The sequence below is a fragment of the Narcine bancroftii genome, chromosome 1 (genome assembly GCF_036971445.1).
Source record: "Narcine bancroftii isolate sNarBan1 chromosome 1, sNarBan1.hap1, whole genome shotgun sequence".
In the NCBI taxonomy this organism is placed as follows: domain Eukaryota; kingdom Metazoa; phylum Chordata; class Chondrichthyes; order Torpediniformes; family Narcinidae; genus Narcine; species Narcine bancroftii.
Window position 1 is genome coordinate 104,930,639 of NC_091469.1, and position 18,182 is coordinate 104,948,820.

Sequence of the window (18,182 nt, forward strand, 5' to 3'; positions counted from 1 at the left end):
CCCCACACCCAACTCCTTCTGTTCCCCTGTTCATTAATATATTTTTCGATTAGTTGAACAATGTGCCAGCATCATTATACAACTAAATTCAATAAAGGTTAATTTATTAATGTTTCTTCAATTTCCTACATGATACAGTAAATCTAAAATTATCTTTGTGTTCAGCTTGAAGTTGCCTATTATAATCCCAAATTTTTTGTTCAGGAAGCAAACTTATTGAAAAAGATTGTTGTCCTGTGTAATTTACAGCAATTTCATCCACAAAAACAGGCTGAACAGATGTGCCAACATGTGATTACTAAACAGAATCTTTGGAAGCAATGGTCCATCCCAGAACATGATCACATTGCCCTGAACTCCTTTCCAATGAAAACAAACCATCAGCCATGGGATTCAGTTGAAATGTGAAATCTGTAAATTATTATGGTGTTAAAATTAATTATAGTTATATTTTTGTTACTTGGCAAGAAAGATCTTTCTTTAATCATCGGTTGGGAGTGAAGATAAATGATCTCTTGACTTAAATCTACGTTTTCTCTTGGATGTTGCATTTGATTGATGTGGAAACTATTCCTTATGAAGCAGGGAGTCATCCCTGCTATTTCTGTCTGCTTCTGCGAATACAGGGGTTCAACGGACCTGCTGGCATGAGGTTGAACCTAGTCTGACTGAGTATCTGAGCCTTACTTTAACACTAAATATTCCCAAGAATAGCCAACAGATTTAAAGCAAGGCAAATGAATGTGGTTTAGTCACAAGCTTTTCTTGCCTCAATCATTGAGGGGATTGCAGGGACGCCATCCCTCCCAGAGAAAGTATCCTGCAGGTTACGTTGTTTCATCTGGCACTCTTGTTTTTGTGGTTTACAGCCACCCAAGAGCCTCTTCCCTCCCAGAATTCCTCTCTTGCCAGAATGGAATCATCTCTTTCAGGAAGAAAGAATGCGAAGATGGAGAAAGGTTACAATTGAATCACTGCAGGGTACTATGGTGGGGGGGGGGGGGGGAGCGCAACTGAGAGGGTTGACCTACAGCTGAGAAATTCAATGGAGTGGAGGAATGTATAAGAATAATGGAGGCAAAAGCAAGCAGCGGAAGACAATGAAACCATGCCCATGTGATGGACATTTGGAAAATGTAACACACTCCTCAGGGAGAGACAAAGTTGATGCAGAGTTTCAAGTAGATATTGTAAACCATGTCTTCAGTGAATTTGTCCCAAGTAGGTGGAGAATTTAGACCTGGTTAGACCTCACTTGGAGCGTTGTTAGCAGTTTTAGGCTCCTCATTTAAGAAAGGATATGCTGACAGTGGAGAGGGTTCAGAGGAGGTTCCGGGAATGAAAAGGTTACCATAGGAGGAGCATTAAACAGCTCTTGGCCTGTACTCAATGGAATTTAGGAGAATGAAGGGGTGAGGGGGTGGGGGATCTCATTGATCAGCTCATGATTAAATGGTAGGACAGGCTCGATGGGCCTATTTCTGCTCCTATGTCTTATGGTCATATTGTGGCAGCTGTGTAGTGGGCCGAGTGGGCGCTTGCCGCAGTAATGCGAACCGCCACCGTCAGTGCCGTGCACGGACTTACCTAAGGGCTGGCATGCTAGCAGAACTGTGCCAAGGGATGGCACGTTGATCAGCTGGGTCCTCTGCTGAAAGGCACGGGACGTTAACAAGTCTCAATTTAAACCTGCTGGTCCCTGGACCAGCAGCTGTCCCTTAACAAGGTCCCACCTTGTCCCGTGGAACCTGGGACAGACAGGGAATAAAAGCCGGTTGTAAAGCTTCAATAAGCCAGTCTTGAGTTGACTACTCTGGCGTGTGTTTGTATTTCTTTAGTAGCTCTACCGTAGTAGCCACTACAATTGGTGACTCCGACTGCAAGATTCAACTGAAACTTGAATCTCCAGTCATAATGGATGCAGCTATAGCAGCAGCTGCAGCCGCCTCCACTGTGACAGTTAATTCAGTTGGACTTCATTTGCCTCCTTTTTGGACACATCAATCTCTGGTTTGGCTTATTCAGGCTGAAACCCAGTTTTGTCTTTGGGGCTTAACTGCGGAGGACATAAAGTTCTGGCACGTTGTAGGTGTGTTGGACGCTGCTACTGCATCTCGAGTTAGCAAATTTATTGCCAATCCTCCGGCGGAGAACCAGTACACCAGATTTCGCCAGTTTCTTCTGGTTACATTGGAATTGACAAGGCATGAGCGTGGCATACAGCTTTTGAACATGGAAGACCTGGGTGACAGGAATCCATCAGACCTAATGAATGAGATGCTGGCATTGGTGGATGGTCATTCTCATTGCCTGCTTTTTGAAACCTTATTCCTATCAAAGTTGCCAGCTCATGTCGCCATACCCATTGCTAACAAGGACTTCCGCTGTCCCCTGACTTAGCACAGGAGGTTGACAGGCTCTATCGTACTCCTATATGAGAGTCTGCTCAAATACAGCCTGTTTTGGTAGCAGATATAACTCCCGCATCTTACGAGCCTCCTGTATCTGCAGTCCAATCAAAGAAGGAGGAACGTGCAGATGTACGTTGGGAGTAATGTTTTTACCATCGCCGCTGGGGGAAAAAATGCCCATAAATGCTTCCAGCCATGTACCTATTACAGGAAAAAAAGGTGGGAAACGAAAGGGCCAGCTGCCAGTAGTGGCCTCGGCAGCTGGCACAAATATGGGCCTATTGTATCTTCAAGACAACAAGGGTAAGCACAAGTTTCTTGTAGACACAGGTGCTGAGCTTAATTTACTCTCGCGGACCTATTTTGAAAGGACGCATAAACAACAACACCTGGCTCTTTGAGTGGCGAATGGAACTCCCAGCAATGGATCACAATTGGAATAGGTGGGACCTCATTCCATTGGAATTGCGTCTTAGCTTCTGTTGCTCAACCTATTTTGGGTGCGGACTTTTTACGATCCCATGACTTACTGGTGGACATGAAACGGAGGAAATTGGTTCATACCACCACCTTTCAGACATATCCACTGGCATACATCAAAGGGAGAGTTTCCCAGCTCAGGGTGCATATGCTGCACAAGAATGCCTATGCTGCCCTGCTCAATGAATTTCCACATATTCTCACTCCTAATTTCAATGCCTTGAAAACAGCCCATGGTGTGTCTCATTACATAGACACTTCATGCTCACCAATTCATGCCAGGGCTTGTTGTCTTGCACCTGATAAACTGCTGCAAGCAAAGGCAGAGTTTACGGCAATGGAAGAGCTGGGTATCATTTGACGCTCCAACAGTCCTTGGGCATCACCATTTCACATGGTACCCAAGAAGACAGGTGGATGGAGACTTTACGGCAATTACTGTAGGGTTAATGATGTCACTACACCCAACAGGTACCCAATTCCTCATGTACAAGATTTCACTGCCCATTTACATCATTGCCGCATATTCTCCAAGGTTAATCTGGTAAAGGGATATCATCAGATACCAATTCATGAGGATGATGTTCCCAAAATGGCAATTATTACCATGTTCAGACTTTTTGAATTTCTGAGAATGCCGTTTGGATAAAAGAACGCCGAGCAAACTTTCCAGTGGCTATGGATGCTCTAGGAAAGGATTTGGACTTTGCATATATTTACTTGGACAAAATCCTTGTAGCAAGTCAAAATGAGCAAGATCACTGCCTGCATTTGTTCTACCTTTTCCGACGGCTCCAAGACTTTGATCTAACAATCGACCCCAACAAATGTCAATTTGGCAGATCAACCATGGAGTTCTTAGGGCACAAAATTCTAGCAGATGGCATATTCCCTTTATCAAACAAGGTAGACGCCATCCGTACATTCTCCAAACCTACCACTGTCAAAGGTCTACAGAAGTTTTTGGGAATGATAAATTTTGATCACAGGTTTATTCCCGGAGCTATTGACATCCTGCGACCACTGTTTAACATTGTCTCCACCAAACACAAGAACATTACCTGGACCTCGGAGGCAGAGGTCGGGTTTATGTTTGGCAAAGAAGCATTGGCCAAAGCAGCAGTGCTTGCACATTCCAACCTTGAAGCTACTTTGACGCTTAGCACCGATGCTTTAGGCACAGCTATGTGTGCAGTTCTTGAACAGTGTATCAATGGCCATTATCAACCCCTTGCTTTCTTCAGTCACCATTTAAGACCAGCAGAAGTAAAATATAGCACCTTTGATCGGGAACTGTTGGCATTACATCTAGCCACATGGCACTTCCGTTATATCTTGGAAGGTTGACATTTCACTGCATTTACAGACCATAAAACATTCATTTTTGCCTTTAGCAAAATGACATATCCATGGTCGGCAAGATAGCAACGCCATTTGTCCTACATTTCAGAATTCACTACGGACGTACGCCACATTTCAGGAAAAGACAATCTAGTCACGGATATGCTGTCTAGACTAAATTCATTACTCAACTGGACATGTGACGTACGCCACATTTCAGGAAAAGACAATCTAGTCACGGATATGCTGTCTAGACTAAATTCATTACTCAACTGGACATTCAGTAGCTGGCACCGCAGCATGGTGGACCAAAACTCCTTTGTAACGTATCATCAGGCTATCCTAGACCATTGGTCCCATTGTCATGCAGGCGACATCTTTTTGATGACATTCACAGTTTGTCACATCCATCCATCAGGACATCAGTCAAGATCATGTCAAATAAATACATACGGCATGGACTGAAGAAAGACGTTGCTCAATGGGCACTAACATGCATCTCCTGCCAGTCTGCAAAGATTCAGTGCCAAACCAAGGCACCCCTTCAACCTTTCCTAACAGTACACAGGAGGTTCGAGCACATACACGTGGACCTGGTTGGACCATTACCAGTGTCACAGGGCATGAAGTATATTCTAACAATAGTAGACCACTTTACGCGCTGGCCAGAGACCATCCCATTACCAGCCAGTGATACTGAAACATGTGCTAGAGCATTCATCCTGAATTGGATCGCTAGATTCGGTGTGCCTATGCACATAATTTTGGACCATGGGCCACAGTTCACTTCTGCATTATGGTCTACCCTTGCACATTTTTGTGGTACACAGCTACACCGCACCACGGCATTCCATCTGCAGTCCAATGGCCTGGTGGAGCGTTTCCACTGACAGCTTAAATCTGCACTTAAGGCCTGACTCACCGGCCTCAACTAGGTCAATGAGCTACCATGGGTTCTGCTGGGGGTACGCACGGCTCCAAAAGAAGACTTGACTGCATCATCTGCAGAGTTGGTCTATGGTGCGGCCCTTTCGATTCCGGGAGATGTTCATTTCACAGCCAACTCTGACCTGGATGTCCTTCAACAACTCTGCAGTGGTATTGCTAACAGCAAGCCAACTTCTACCAACTGGCATGGCAACCCTAGACAGCAAGTGCCCCCATCACTCCTGAACACTGACTTTGTATTCGTTCGTAAACAGGTCCTGGGGCACCGTTACAAAAACCATATGAAGGACCATTCCATTAAGAGAGATGGAGTCGTGTATACCTTGGACATTGGGGGACATTCACAACTATTCAGCGTAGACAGACTTAAGCCTGCCCATATGGACCCTACTACACCCATTCAGTGCCCTCAGCCCAGACGACGTGGGCATCTGCTTAAGATGCGTGTGTCTGATGTTTTAATTTACGGTGACGATTTGGGGGAGGGTTGATGTAGCGGCTGTGTAGTGTGCCGAGCGGGCGCTTGGCATGGTAATGCGAACTGCCACCGTCAGTGCAGTGCACGGACTTACCTAAGGGCTGGCATGCTAGCGGTACTGAGTGCCGAGGGATGGCACGTTGATCAGCTGTGTCCCCTGTGTAAAGGCACGGGATGTTAACAAGTCTCAATTTAAACATTTTGGTCCAGTAGACCAGCAGCCGTCCCTCAGCAAGGTCCCACCTTGTCCCATAGAGCCTGGGACAGACAGGGAATAAAAGCCGCTCATAAAGCTTCAATAAACCAGTCTTGAGTTAATTACTCTGGTGTGTCTTTGTATTTCTTTAGTAGCTCTACCATAGTAGCCGCTACAATATGGTCTTAATTGAGCAGTATCATTGAGTTGGATCTCAGCACCGTAAGAACATCCATTCAACTGATGCTCCTTGAACCAAACTTGCTCAAAGAGTTTGACAGGAAGAGAAATCAAGGGTTTGAGTAATAACAAAACAATGTTGAGCCAGAGAGAGAACTGAAGGAGAGTTGGAGACTTTCAAACACAAGAAAGCAACAATGTAGGAATTATGGAAGTGGAGCGGAGTGAATGTTGAGGGGTTTACAAGTAGGGTGAAGCAACACTTTGGAGGAATTTAAAAATGGGATGAAGATCTTAAAATTAATTGCTTTGGCGTGCAGCAAGCCAGTGATATTTATTGTGTTTCTTAAAATTGTTGACTTTGTTCATTCATTTTTGACTGTGAATGAACCACATGGTGAAAGATATGAAAGGTCTTTATTTACATGACAAGCAGGCTTTCTGGAAAGAATTTCTCCAAGAAGCTCTGCTCATTCTCAAAAGTACAGTGAAGTCTTTGAACACAAAGTCAATAATTGGAGATTAAATGCAGCTTCAATTGTTATAATTACCCACTTGCGGTAAATGTTTTGTGTGCGGACAAATTTGTGGAATTACAGATTTACAAAGGAACCAAAGCTTACTCCAATCACAGTGTCTGCAGATTTTCAAGTTTCACTACATTGCAAACAGGATTCTTTTCAAGATTAGTTTTTTTTCAAAAATATGGTTTATTCACAATAAATTATTTACAAAAATGAAAACTGTTCAAGTCTTTCACACCTATAATGTCAATTATGTCTATACATTCCCATCAATGTACACTGTTACATTTGTTCTCTAAATACACCATTACCCCCCCCCCCCATGCACCTTGTTGCTTCTCCCACCCCCCCCTCTGTTGTTTGAGGGACTTCCCCTTGGTCTCAGTCCCTCAATTGGAGGGCTCTAGACTGTGGACCTTCCCCACAGTGCCTAGAATGTGCCAGTCAGCAGAATTCTTGCATCAAAATTTCTGTGTGGTGAAAGACCAACAGGTTTTGGGCAGACCAAAGCGCGTCTTTCACCAAGTTGACGGTCTTCCACCAGTTCTGGATGTCTGACTCTGTGTGCATCTCCGGGAACAGCCCCTAAATCAGAGAATCCTCTGCCTACTTGTGCCGGGGATGAACAATGATAAGGACCCTTCCATCCTTTGCTGCACACTCTTACCAAATCTGCATTCTGGAAAGAGGTGGGTGGCAGTCTCCACTCACCACAGTTATCTCGAGGACAACGTGCATAGTGGGTGATGTTCCAGTTCAACAGGAAGGCTCCTCTCACTGCCAGCCAGGCCATGTCCTGGTGCTTGTTCGGAGCCCTGGCAATGAGGCATTCCGCCAGATGACCTGAATAGTCTGCTCAGGGAATCCCCCACCATGATCATCTGAAAGTTGTTCTGTGCTGACCACTGCCTGATGGCCTTGTGGTCAAAGGTGTTGGCCTGGCAAAACTTTTCCATTAAAGAGAGGTAGTGTGACAAAGTCCAGCTGAATGGGACATTGAACATCAAAGGGGCCAGGCCCATACTCTGCCACATAGGGGATAGGTACAGCCTCAGCACATAATGGCACTTGGTGCCCTCATAATTTGGGCACAGCCTGATGCAGTCACATTTGAAGCTGATCATCAAGATGAGGGCCACATTAGGTACAGCCTTGACTCTATTGTCTGCTGACTTGTACATGGCAACCCTTTGGACCCTTTCCATCTTAGATCATCATACAAACCGGAAAACTGGACTGGTGACTGCCAAGGCGAAGGTGCAGGTGATGGGCCACACCTACGCTACATACAGCAGATTGCTACCCCAACCCGGTTATAAATTTTCTTTAGTTTTCTCAAGCATATCTCCACTGTCACAACCAGCTCTTGAGAAAGATTTATTTAATTATCACCCGTTTACAAGAGCTCCAAAACATGCAAGTAGCTTTTCATATTCAAATTAACCACTTCAAAGGGTGTCTAGGATTATAATTGTCTTCTCCCAAGGAATGATCTAATTGGATATGTCAATCTTTATTTTATAATTTATTATAATTGAATTTTGATAGGCATCTTTGCAAATGCCTGTTTGAGCTTCAAACCTTATTCAGCTGGGACTTTCTGAAAGTAATGACTTGCTTTTAGGGGAAGATAACCTTTTATTTATTGAAATGGCAATGTCTTTATTGAAAACTTGTCTGAACTGTTCTTTTGTAGAAATATAGTATATATTTCATTATTTTGTCATCCTCATGGCTATCCCTCATGGTTGAGGATGAAGACCTTCATTCCATTGATCTATTGATGGGCTCTCAGGTGGCTTATGAGTCCAATCCTGATTTGAATATTCTTCTGCATTTGGGATAGTCTGTTCCAGTTGGCGGATTGGGCTTTGATTGCTGCTGCCTCTCTTTCTTCTAGTACTACACATCTGTTGGCTTTGAAAGTTGCTGTCCCTTCTTGGATGCCAGAGTTTGCTAGATTTTTTTGTTCCTGGCTTTGGTTTCCCAATTGTTCATGCCAATGTTACATTTCTTCATGTTGGCTTTTAAAACATCTTTAAATCTTTTCTGTTGTCTGCCTCTTTTAAGTTTGCCTTCTTTAAGGTGGGAGTAGAGGATTTGTTTCAGCTGACAAATCTTCCATCAGAACAACATGTCCACTCCATCTTAGTGGTTCTTGATGACGTAGGCATCAATGCTTGTCGTTTTTGCTGACATAAGTTCTTCTTTCTTCCCAGCTGATATTTAAGATGTCTCAAAGGCAGCGCTGATGAAACTTTTCAAGTGCCTTTAGATGTCGCCAGTATGTTGTCCAGGTTTCTGATGCATATAGGAGCCCTGGAATCACCAGTGCTTTGTACACTAACATTTTGCTGTCCGGACAGATGTCACGATCATAAAAGATTCTTGTTTGGAGACGTCCAAAAGCTGTTCCAGCACATTTAAGACAATGTTGGATCTTGTCATTATGGTCGACATTGGAGGAGAGATGATTTCCAAGATATGGAAAGTGGTCCACGGGAGGGGGGCGTGGCATAATGGCATAGGTGGGAGATGTGAGAAGACACCTATCCCGACAGAACTATTTAAAACCTGACCTTAAAAAGCTTTTTTTATATAATACAACAATACAAAGAATTTTATCAGCAGTAATAATGAGAAAAAATAAACTACAAACTTTGAAAAAAATGACTTGGAAGCAAAAAGCAAGTTTTGAAGATTTTGGGCCTACCTTAGAAATGGAGCCTGAAGACTCGATTCCTCTGCCCTTGAGATCGACGTGACAGCCTCCGACGAAGGTACAGCTTACTCCAGCGCCCCCTCCCCAGAGTACTGGAGAGGATGGCGCTAGAGTTTGGAAGCACCAGGTTCTTCCTCCTGAACTACAGGAGCAGTTGTGCAAGCAGACTCTCTCTACGGAGGGGGCCAAACTCTCACAGCCCTCAGCAGTGCTGGACTGTTGAGGGGGAGGCCAAGGCCCCTCAGACAGGTTGAACATTTGTCTACTTCAATGGAGGAAGAAGAGAGAGATATCGTTGGGACTGCAGAAGAGGAGGAAACTTATCTGGTGAGTGAAGAAGTTGAGACACTTATAGCGTAGGCCCTCATTTCAATCTGTTCAGTATGTTGAATGTAAACATGGGCCAGTAACTTCTTATTGTGCAGATTCAGCAAGTCAATTTGATATATTAACTAAACAAATCTAAACTGATCCATCTATGAAGGATCAGTTTGAAATAAAATTCAAAAGCATGAAGGATGAAATGTTAACTATCAAGATTGATGTTGCAAAATGTGTGAAGGTGGTGGAAAAAATTCAGATTAAATTTCAGAAAATTGAAGATGATTTTCATAATTGTCATGAAGAAGTGGAACAATGTAAAGAAACAATGACCAAGATGGAGGACTCTTTTACTGCCTGGGAGACACAAAAAAGTGATTTATTAAAGAAAATTGTTGGCTTGGAAAATCAAAGTTGCAGAAATAATGTTAAGATTGTTGGTTTGTCTGAAGAATTTGAAGGCTCAAATCCAGTGCAGTTTTTTCAAAAATTTTTCCTAATGGTTTGGAGTTCGATGGAGCTCATAGAGCTATCAGAAAGAAGCCTTTCCCTGACCAACTGCCACGCTTTATTCTAATCAGGTGTTTACGTTATCAGGATAAAGAAATTATTTTGAGATTCGCAGTACAAAATGTGAGAAAAAAATAGATTCCTTTGTTGGTCAGGAATAATAGTGTTTTTTAATGCAGATCTCAGTCAAACTATTATTAAGTGATGTAAAGAGTTCAATCCTGCTAAAGCTGTATTATCGAAAAAAGGATTTAAATTTTCTTTTAGATATCCTGCTACTCAAGGATTTTTATGGAGATTTTCAAACATAGTTTTTTTTACCAATGAAGATGATGCTCTTTTATTTGCTAACTCATTGCCTGAAAATAAGCAGAAGGGGAATTAAGATCAGTTTTTTCAATAAATGAAGTCAGGCCAAGAAGAGAGCAAGAAGAGTTCATTGAAGGTGGAAAGCCATGAATTAACTGAAATGGATATTGATGATGATCAAATTAATAGAGACGTGGAGTATTGTTGTTTGCTAGATTGTTCTGTTTGGGGGAGGTGATTTTATTTATCTCTCCTTCTGAAGTTGTTGGTCACTTCCCATAATATAGAGGGGGGGGGGGGGTAGTACTGCATATAGCGGTGCTTTTTCTGTTGTTTTTTTTTCTCTTTTAAGGATTTTTTTCTTTTCTATCAGGTGATGCATTTTTATTTTGCAGGTTAGCCGTGGTTTCGGGCCCCATCACTTGGGGCGGTGGGGGTTCAACGTTTATGGCATTAAATATGATGGTGACTAATTTAAATTCTGCAACATTTAATGTTAATGGGCTCAATAATCCAATTAAGAAAAAGAGGGATCTGGCTTATTTAAAAAACTTGAAAGTAGATATTTCTTTTTTTATAAGTGACTCATTTGACTGAGAAGGACCATTAAAAGTTAAAAAGGAATTGGGTTGGTCAAGTTATGACTTCTTCTTTTAATCCTAAAGCAAGAAGTGTTGATATTTTGATTAATAAGAAGTTGTCTTTTAAACTAGATTCTGTTATTAGTGATTCAGTTGGTAGATTTCTTGTTGAAAATTGCCATATTTATTTGGAATTTTGGACACATGAATATTTATGCTCAAAATCTAGATGATGAGAAGATTCAAAATTCATTTCTCAATTTGGTGGAGGCACATGAAAAAGTATTGGTCGGAAGGAATTACACTTTTTTGTTTGGACCCGTTATTGGATAAATCTCTCAAAATTGTAGCTAGTATTAAAATGACAAAACAAATTTTAATATTAATGAAAGAAATGAACAGATGATATTTGAAGAAATATCCTGATATCCAGTTTTTAATGGATCTCTATCTTAAGAGATATTTGAATCCTAAGGAGAAAGATTTTTCATTTTATTCATTTTGATATGATTTCTTATTCTAGAATAGATTATTTTTATTATTGGTTCAATTGCAAGGTTGTATAGTATCTGCTGAATATAAAAGTAGACTATTGTCAGACCATTCCCTTATTAATAACATGGGCTCAGAAAAAAATCGACACCACATATTGATGGAGATTTATTTCTTCACTGTTAAGAAGTGTAGAGTTTTGTAATTTTGTAATTTTGTAAGAGATCAAATACAGTAATATTTAAAAATAAATACAGATTTGGTTGATTGTAAATTTGCTTTGTATTTAAGAGGACAAATTATTAGTTTTTGAACTAAAATTAAGAAACAGTATTTTAGTGAAGTTGATAAATTGGGGGAAATAGAAAATTTAGAAAAAATATATACAGAAGAATTCAATGTAGACAAAAAGATATAGTTGATAAATAAAAAAAATTGCAATATAATTCATTACAGACATAAAATGGAGAAATTATTACAAAGAACTAGACAAAAATATTGTGAATTAGGTGAAAGAGCCCTAATTAGCATGGTAATTAAAAATGGAACAGGTTTCTAGAACAATTAATGCTATTAGAAAAGATTCAAAAGTTACATATAAATCTCAAGATATTAATGATGCTTTTAAAGAATTTTATCTGAATCTGAAAATGATAATGTGAAAATTGATAATTTTTTAGATGAACTCCAGTTAACTTTTAAAAATATTTGAGAATGTAATGAATTGGACTCTCCCTTAACTTTTATAGAAATTATAGAAGCACCTAAATCAATGCTGAATGGTAAATCTCCTGGTGAAGATGGATTAACATTGGAATTTTATAAACAAATTTCAGGACTTATTAATTCCTTTGTTAACAGTCATGTTGAAACAAGTGATGGACATTCATTCTTTACCAGATTTATTTTCTAAGGCAAATATAACAGTTATTCTTAAGAAAGATAGAGATCCATTAAAAAACGGATATTATAGACCTATTTCTTTGTTAAATGTTGATTATAAAATTTTAACTATGTTTCTAGCAAATATACAGGCAAAATGCTTACCATATTTAATATATTTAGACAAAGCTGGATTTATTAAAAATCATTACTCTGCAGATAATATTGCAAAATTAATTAGTTTGATTCATACTTCTCAGAAGAAATCCAACTTACCAATGGTCATATCATTAGATGCCAAAAAGGCATTTGATAGGTTAGAATAGAGTTTGTTTTATTTAAAGTATAGGAAAAGTTTAGGTATTCCTATACCATTGTTTATTAGTTGGATTGAATCTTTATATAAAAACCCTTCTGGTGATAAATTGCCAAATATCATCATCATTTTTATTAGAAAGATCTGCTAAACAAGGATGCCCTTTGTCCCCAGCACTGTTTGCATTAGCTATTGAACCTTTAGCTCAATTGATAAGGCAAGATGTTAATGTTAAGGGTATTGAAGTTAATTCTGAGGAATGTAAGATTAATTTATTTGCTGATTATGTTTTGATTTATTTAGCAGAACCCCAAAGTTCTTCAAAACCATTATATGAAAGATGAAAGCAGTATGGAGAAATATTTGGTTATAAAATTATTTGGGATAAAAGTAAGATTATGCTGTTAATTGATGCTAATTATACTTATAGTAAAAAAGTTGTTCAATTTAAATGGTCAGATCAAATTAAATATTTAGGTATTAGAATTGATAAGAATCCAGATCATTTATATGAGTTAAATTATCTACCTTTATTTTATAAAATTAAAAATAATTTAAATATATGAAAGATTTACCTACAACATTAATAGGTAGAGTTAATTATGTTAAGATGAATATTTTTCCTGGAATACAGTATTTTTTTCAATCTATTCCTTGCAAAGTTCCCCAAAAGTTTTTTTTTAAAAAAATATTTGAATTCTATAGTTTTTTATGGAATTTTTTTATGGAAAGGTAAAATGGTTAGAGTATCTTTACAAAAATTAACTTGGAAATATAAATTGGGAGATTTACAGCTTTTGATTTTTTAAAATTATTATAAGGCAGCACAGCTGAGGTTTATTAATAAATGAATTGGAAATTCTGTTGATATGGCTTAATATTGCATTAACTAAAATTGGTGAAGAAAAATGGAGGAATTTATTCATAAATAGAATTTTAAATTATTTTCTATTTACAATTTACCTATTTTGGGTCTGAAGAAATAGGTACACAGGAAAATTTCAGGTAAAACAAAGTTTTTTTCAGGTAAAACAACTTTGTATCAGAATAAACTTTTTTCTTTTACTCTTAATTATCAGTTTTTGAAAATATGGGATTAGAAAGGGATTAAAACTGTACAAGATTATTATGAAGCTGGTCATTTTATTTCTTTTCAATGAAAAAAAAATGAAATTCCACAAAACACTCTTTTTTGTTATTATCAAGTAGAGCTTTATTATTGGATAATTTTGGATAGAGGGTGGTGAATCTGTGGAATTCATTGCCAGATGGCTGTGGAGGCCAAGTCATTGGGTAGATTTAAAGTAGAGGTTGATAGATTCTTGATCAGTAGGGCATCCAAGGCTATAGGGAGAAGGCAGGAGAATGAGACAGAGAGGAAAAATACATCAGCTATGATTCAAATGGTCAAGAAGATATGATGAGCTGTATGGCCTAAGTCTTCTCCTATGTCTTATGGTGTAATGTTAATATGATATGAAACTTATGGTAAGATGGATGGCAGTGTAAAAAAATGGTAAGGTCAGATGGTCCCAGATTGATCTGCTGTGTGAACAAACTGCCCACTCTCCCCTCAATCTTAGCCTCCCTTTCCCCAGAGAGTTGAACCATGGGGTCAAACATGAAAGTCTGCAGGTGCTGCGATTGCAGTGAAACACAGAAATGCTGGAGGATCTCAGCAGGTCTCGAAACATTCCATATGAAGTGCATATAAATAACCAGCATTTTGGCCGGAGCCCTTCTTCAAGGACTTATGAAAGTATCAGTGACCAGCTGAACCATAGAATCAAGGTGTGGCAGATCAAAATGGCAGATGGGTCTTAGGCCACTAATTATAGGCCATGCCCAACAACTCACCACTGTTAGCGAAAGAAATAAAATATATTTCTGGAAAAATCTTTTAAAAAGTTTACATCATTAAATACATCAAAGCAGGAACAAGTAATTAAAATAAAACATTTCCAACCATTTCCCTTCCCCTACAGGGTTGTGACTATGTTCAAATGACATGGTTGCCAATTTAACTCCAGTCCACCCTGGTGTAAGGCAGAGGAGCCAGGTGCAAAGCCCATCCAGACGTGCTCTCCAGCATTTCAGTGCTCCTGCACTGGGCTCAGCAGTGAGTTCAGCGGTTCATTGGGTGTCAGGATGTAGCTGAAGGGATGATGTGTGCCAGGGAATGAATGGCTGACCACTGCCTGATAGCAGTGGCCTGCCATTGAATAACACAATGATCAGAACCCTTGGAACATTTCTGGTGGAACAGTGGTCCAATCATCTTGCACCATAAGACATAGGAGCAGAATAAGGCCATTCAGCCCATTGAGTCTGCTCCATCATTCAAATTACGGCTGATGAATTTTTCCTTTCAATCCCATTTCCTGCCTTCTTCCCATAATCTTGTCACTGATACTTATTAAGCACCTCCTTTAAATCTATCCAATGACTTGGCCTCCACAACCACCTGTGGCATGAATTCCACAGATTTATTACTCTCTGGCTGAAGAAATTTCTCCTCATCTTTGTTCTCAATGGACGTTCTTTCATTCTGAGGCTGTGACCCTGTCGTAGACTCTCTCACGACTGGAATCATCTTTTCCCCTGCTCTGTTAAATCCTTTTTTTAATCACAATTTCATCCCAGATTGAAACATGCTGTGAAACAGTTTGCTTTGGATGACAAGAGGTCATGTAATCAATGACTGGAATTAGTAACTCCTTTTCTCTGGAGTTGAATCAGGGTTTCAGAAAGGGATGGAGCTGCCTGCCTCAACTCCCTGACTGAGACGAGGGAGTGGCATCTCATGGCCTCAGGTTAAATCTGTATCATAACTAATCTCATTTTCAAAAAGACTTTTTGAAATACTGATCCATCAGTTAACCCCAATCTTCATGTATGGCTGCATCAGGCTGTACATGGAAGCAAAGCATCAGTGCATCAAATGCTATTATGTGCTGAGATTATACCTGTCCTAGGTGTTGCGAAGGATAGGCCTGTCCCATTGATGTGCAATGTCCCAGCCAGCTGGACTTTTGCACACCAATACCTTTGACCACAAAGCTATCAGGCAGTGGTCAGCATGAAATATCCTGCAGACACTGAGTGGCGAGGTCTCAATGGATTTGGTGTAGTGGTTCCGAGAGTACGCTGTCCATGTCATATGATGGAATGCCTCATTGCCGAGGATCAAAACAAACAGCAGGACTTGGCTTGACTGGCGGTGAGAGGAGCCGTCCCAATCAGATCCTCCCTGTACCATTGGAATATCACCTACAATACATGTTGTACATGAGATGACTGTGGTGGAGAGGAGACAGTTGTATGCCTCTTTGCAGAAGGATGCAAGGGTCCTGGTCACGGTCATCCCCTGCAGCAGAGTAAGAGAGGACTCTGATTTACAGGCTATTTCCAGAGATGCACACAGAATCAGAACTGCTGAAAGACCATCAACTTGGAGAAAGATGCACTTTGGTCTGAAACTTGTTTGTCTTTCAACATATTAAGATGTTGGTGTAGGAATGCAGCTGACCGACACATTCCAGCCTGCAGGAGTACATGCTGAGGGATGCATTGAGGCTTGGTGCAGCCAACGCGAGGGCGCTGTGGGGATGGACCACAGTTTAGAGTCTTTCCATTACTGGGCATTGAGGGGATAATACTGAGAGGACACCCCTCAAACAATAGAGGGGGAGTAATGAGAAGGTGACACAGTGGTGGTAATGGTGGAAGTAGAATGATGGAAATATATGGATACAACACTAAGGGTGGGAAGAGATTTTGAATGGTTTTTCTTTTGTAAATAATATATTGTGAATAAAGTCTATTTTTTGGTTAAAAAAATTATCAGTTAAAGCCAAAGCAACTTGATTCCTGGATAAAGTGTGGGAATGGATTGGAAACTGACTAAAGGATAAAACCAAGAGAAGGTTCATTAGAGAACCTTGTTTAAAGTGAGAGATGTGCTTATGTTGATGTGAATCCTTGAAGTCACATTGTATTCCAATAACTTTCAAGCATAATAATGCCCCCTGGCTGTTTAGTCAAGCTGAATACTGAATTTTAGCTCTCCTTGTTCTTTTTGAATTTTTATGAATTAGGAATTTCCTTCCCTTAAACCTGTTTTGTCTGCAAGATGAACAATCGAAGCTCTCCATCCCCTCCAGGTAACGGATACAGGGATTTTCATCTTGACACAGAACATGCACATTATGTTAAATAAATTACAGAATCAAAATTTATTGTTTGTAAAACACATTGCACAATTTGTTGTTTCGCAGCAGCGTCAGAAGGGAAAACATTGCTCTAAATGACGTTTAAGAAAATAATTAAATTAGTGGAAAAGAAGAGAAAATGTCAGGTAGTGTCTGTGGTTCATTGCCCAATCAGAAATCTGATGGCCGAGGGGGAAAAAGCTGTCCTTGTGCCACTGGGTGTTCGATTTCAGGCTCCTCCGCCTCCATCCGGATGTTAGCAGTGTGAAGAGGGCATGGTCTGGGTGGTGAGGGCCCCTGAGGATAGAAGCTGCTTTCTTAAGACACAGCCTCTTGCAAATGTCCTCGAAGGAGTGAAGAATGGTGCCCATGATAGGGCAGGTCTTTCAATGGCCAAGTCCCTAGAAGTAATCAGGTGTTGCAAAAGTTGAGATAATAGAATTTCTTTGAATGGGTGAATGAGTTTTTAAACAATAGTTATATTATGAATTCTGAGTTTTTTTGACTTATTAAATTCTAAAGATGAGGGCAGCATGGTTAGTGTCACGGTTAGCGGAATGTTGTTACAATGTCAATGACAGGAGTTTGATTCCCACACTGACTGTAAGGAGTTTGAATGTTCTTCCACTGCCTCTGTGGGTTTCCTCCCACCTTTCAAAAAATGTACAAGTTGGGTGTAATTGGGCTTGTGGGCTGGAGGGACCTGCTACCGTGCTGTAAGTCTAAATTTAAATTTAAATTTAAAACATTAAAAAATTTGCTAAAATTAATTTTTTTAATGGTACGCACAGTAGAAGGCCCTTCTGACTGCAGAATCCTATGCTTGCCAAATTAACCTACCAACCAGGATCATAGGTCAGTTGGGTATATTTGGGTGGCATGGGCTCGTGGGCCAGAAGGGCCAGAAAGCTTAATGTCTACATTTAAAAATAAAATTTGAATTCAACCCTTATGTTTTTGGAGAGTGGGAAGAAACTGGAGCATCAAAAGAAAAGCTACACAGGGACTACAAACTGTGTGCACAGGGCAGTGGGATCAGTTTGGGGACTGACACAATGTCAGTTAGAATGGGGATGTAAAATCAGTGTGGGGACTGACATATGGCTGTGAGGAGAGACCGGGCTGTAGGATCAGTGTGGGGACTGATACAGGACTGTGGGAAGAGCATGGAGCAGTGGGATTAGTTGGAACTGATGATGGTCGTTTGGAGAGAATGGGGTAGAGGGATCAGTATGGGGACCGACATGTAGAGGGATCAGTATGGGGACACCAGCATGGGA

General features: G+C 40.3%; 1 long non-coding RNA gene across 1 annotated transcript in view; it reads right to left on the minus strand.

The window, feature by feature from the left end:
- LOC138741612 (uncharacterized) overlaps nucleotides 1-18,182 on the minus strand; it is a 61,467-nt gene that overhangs the window by 9,643 nt on the left and 33,642 nt on the right. The gene's annotated exons all lie outside the window — the stretch shown is intronic.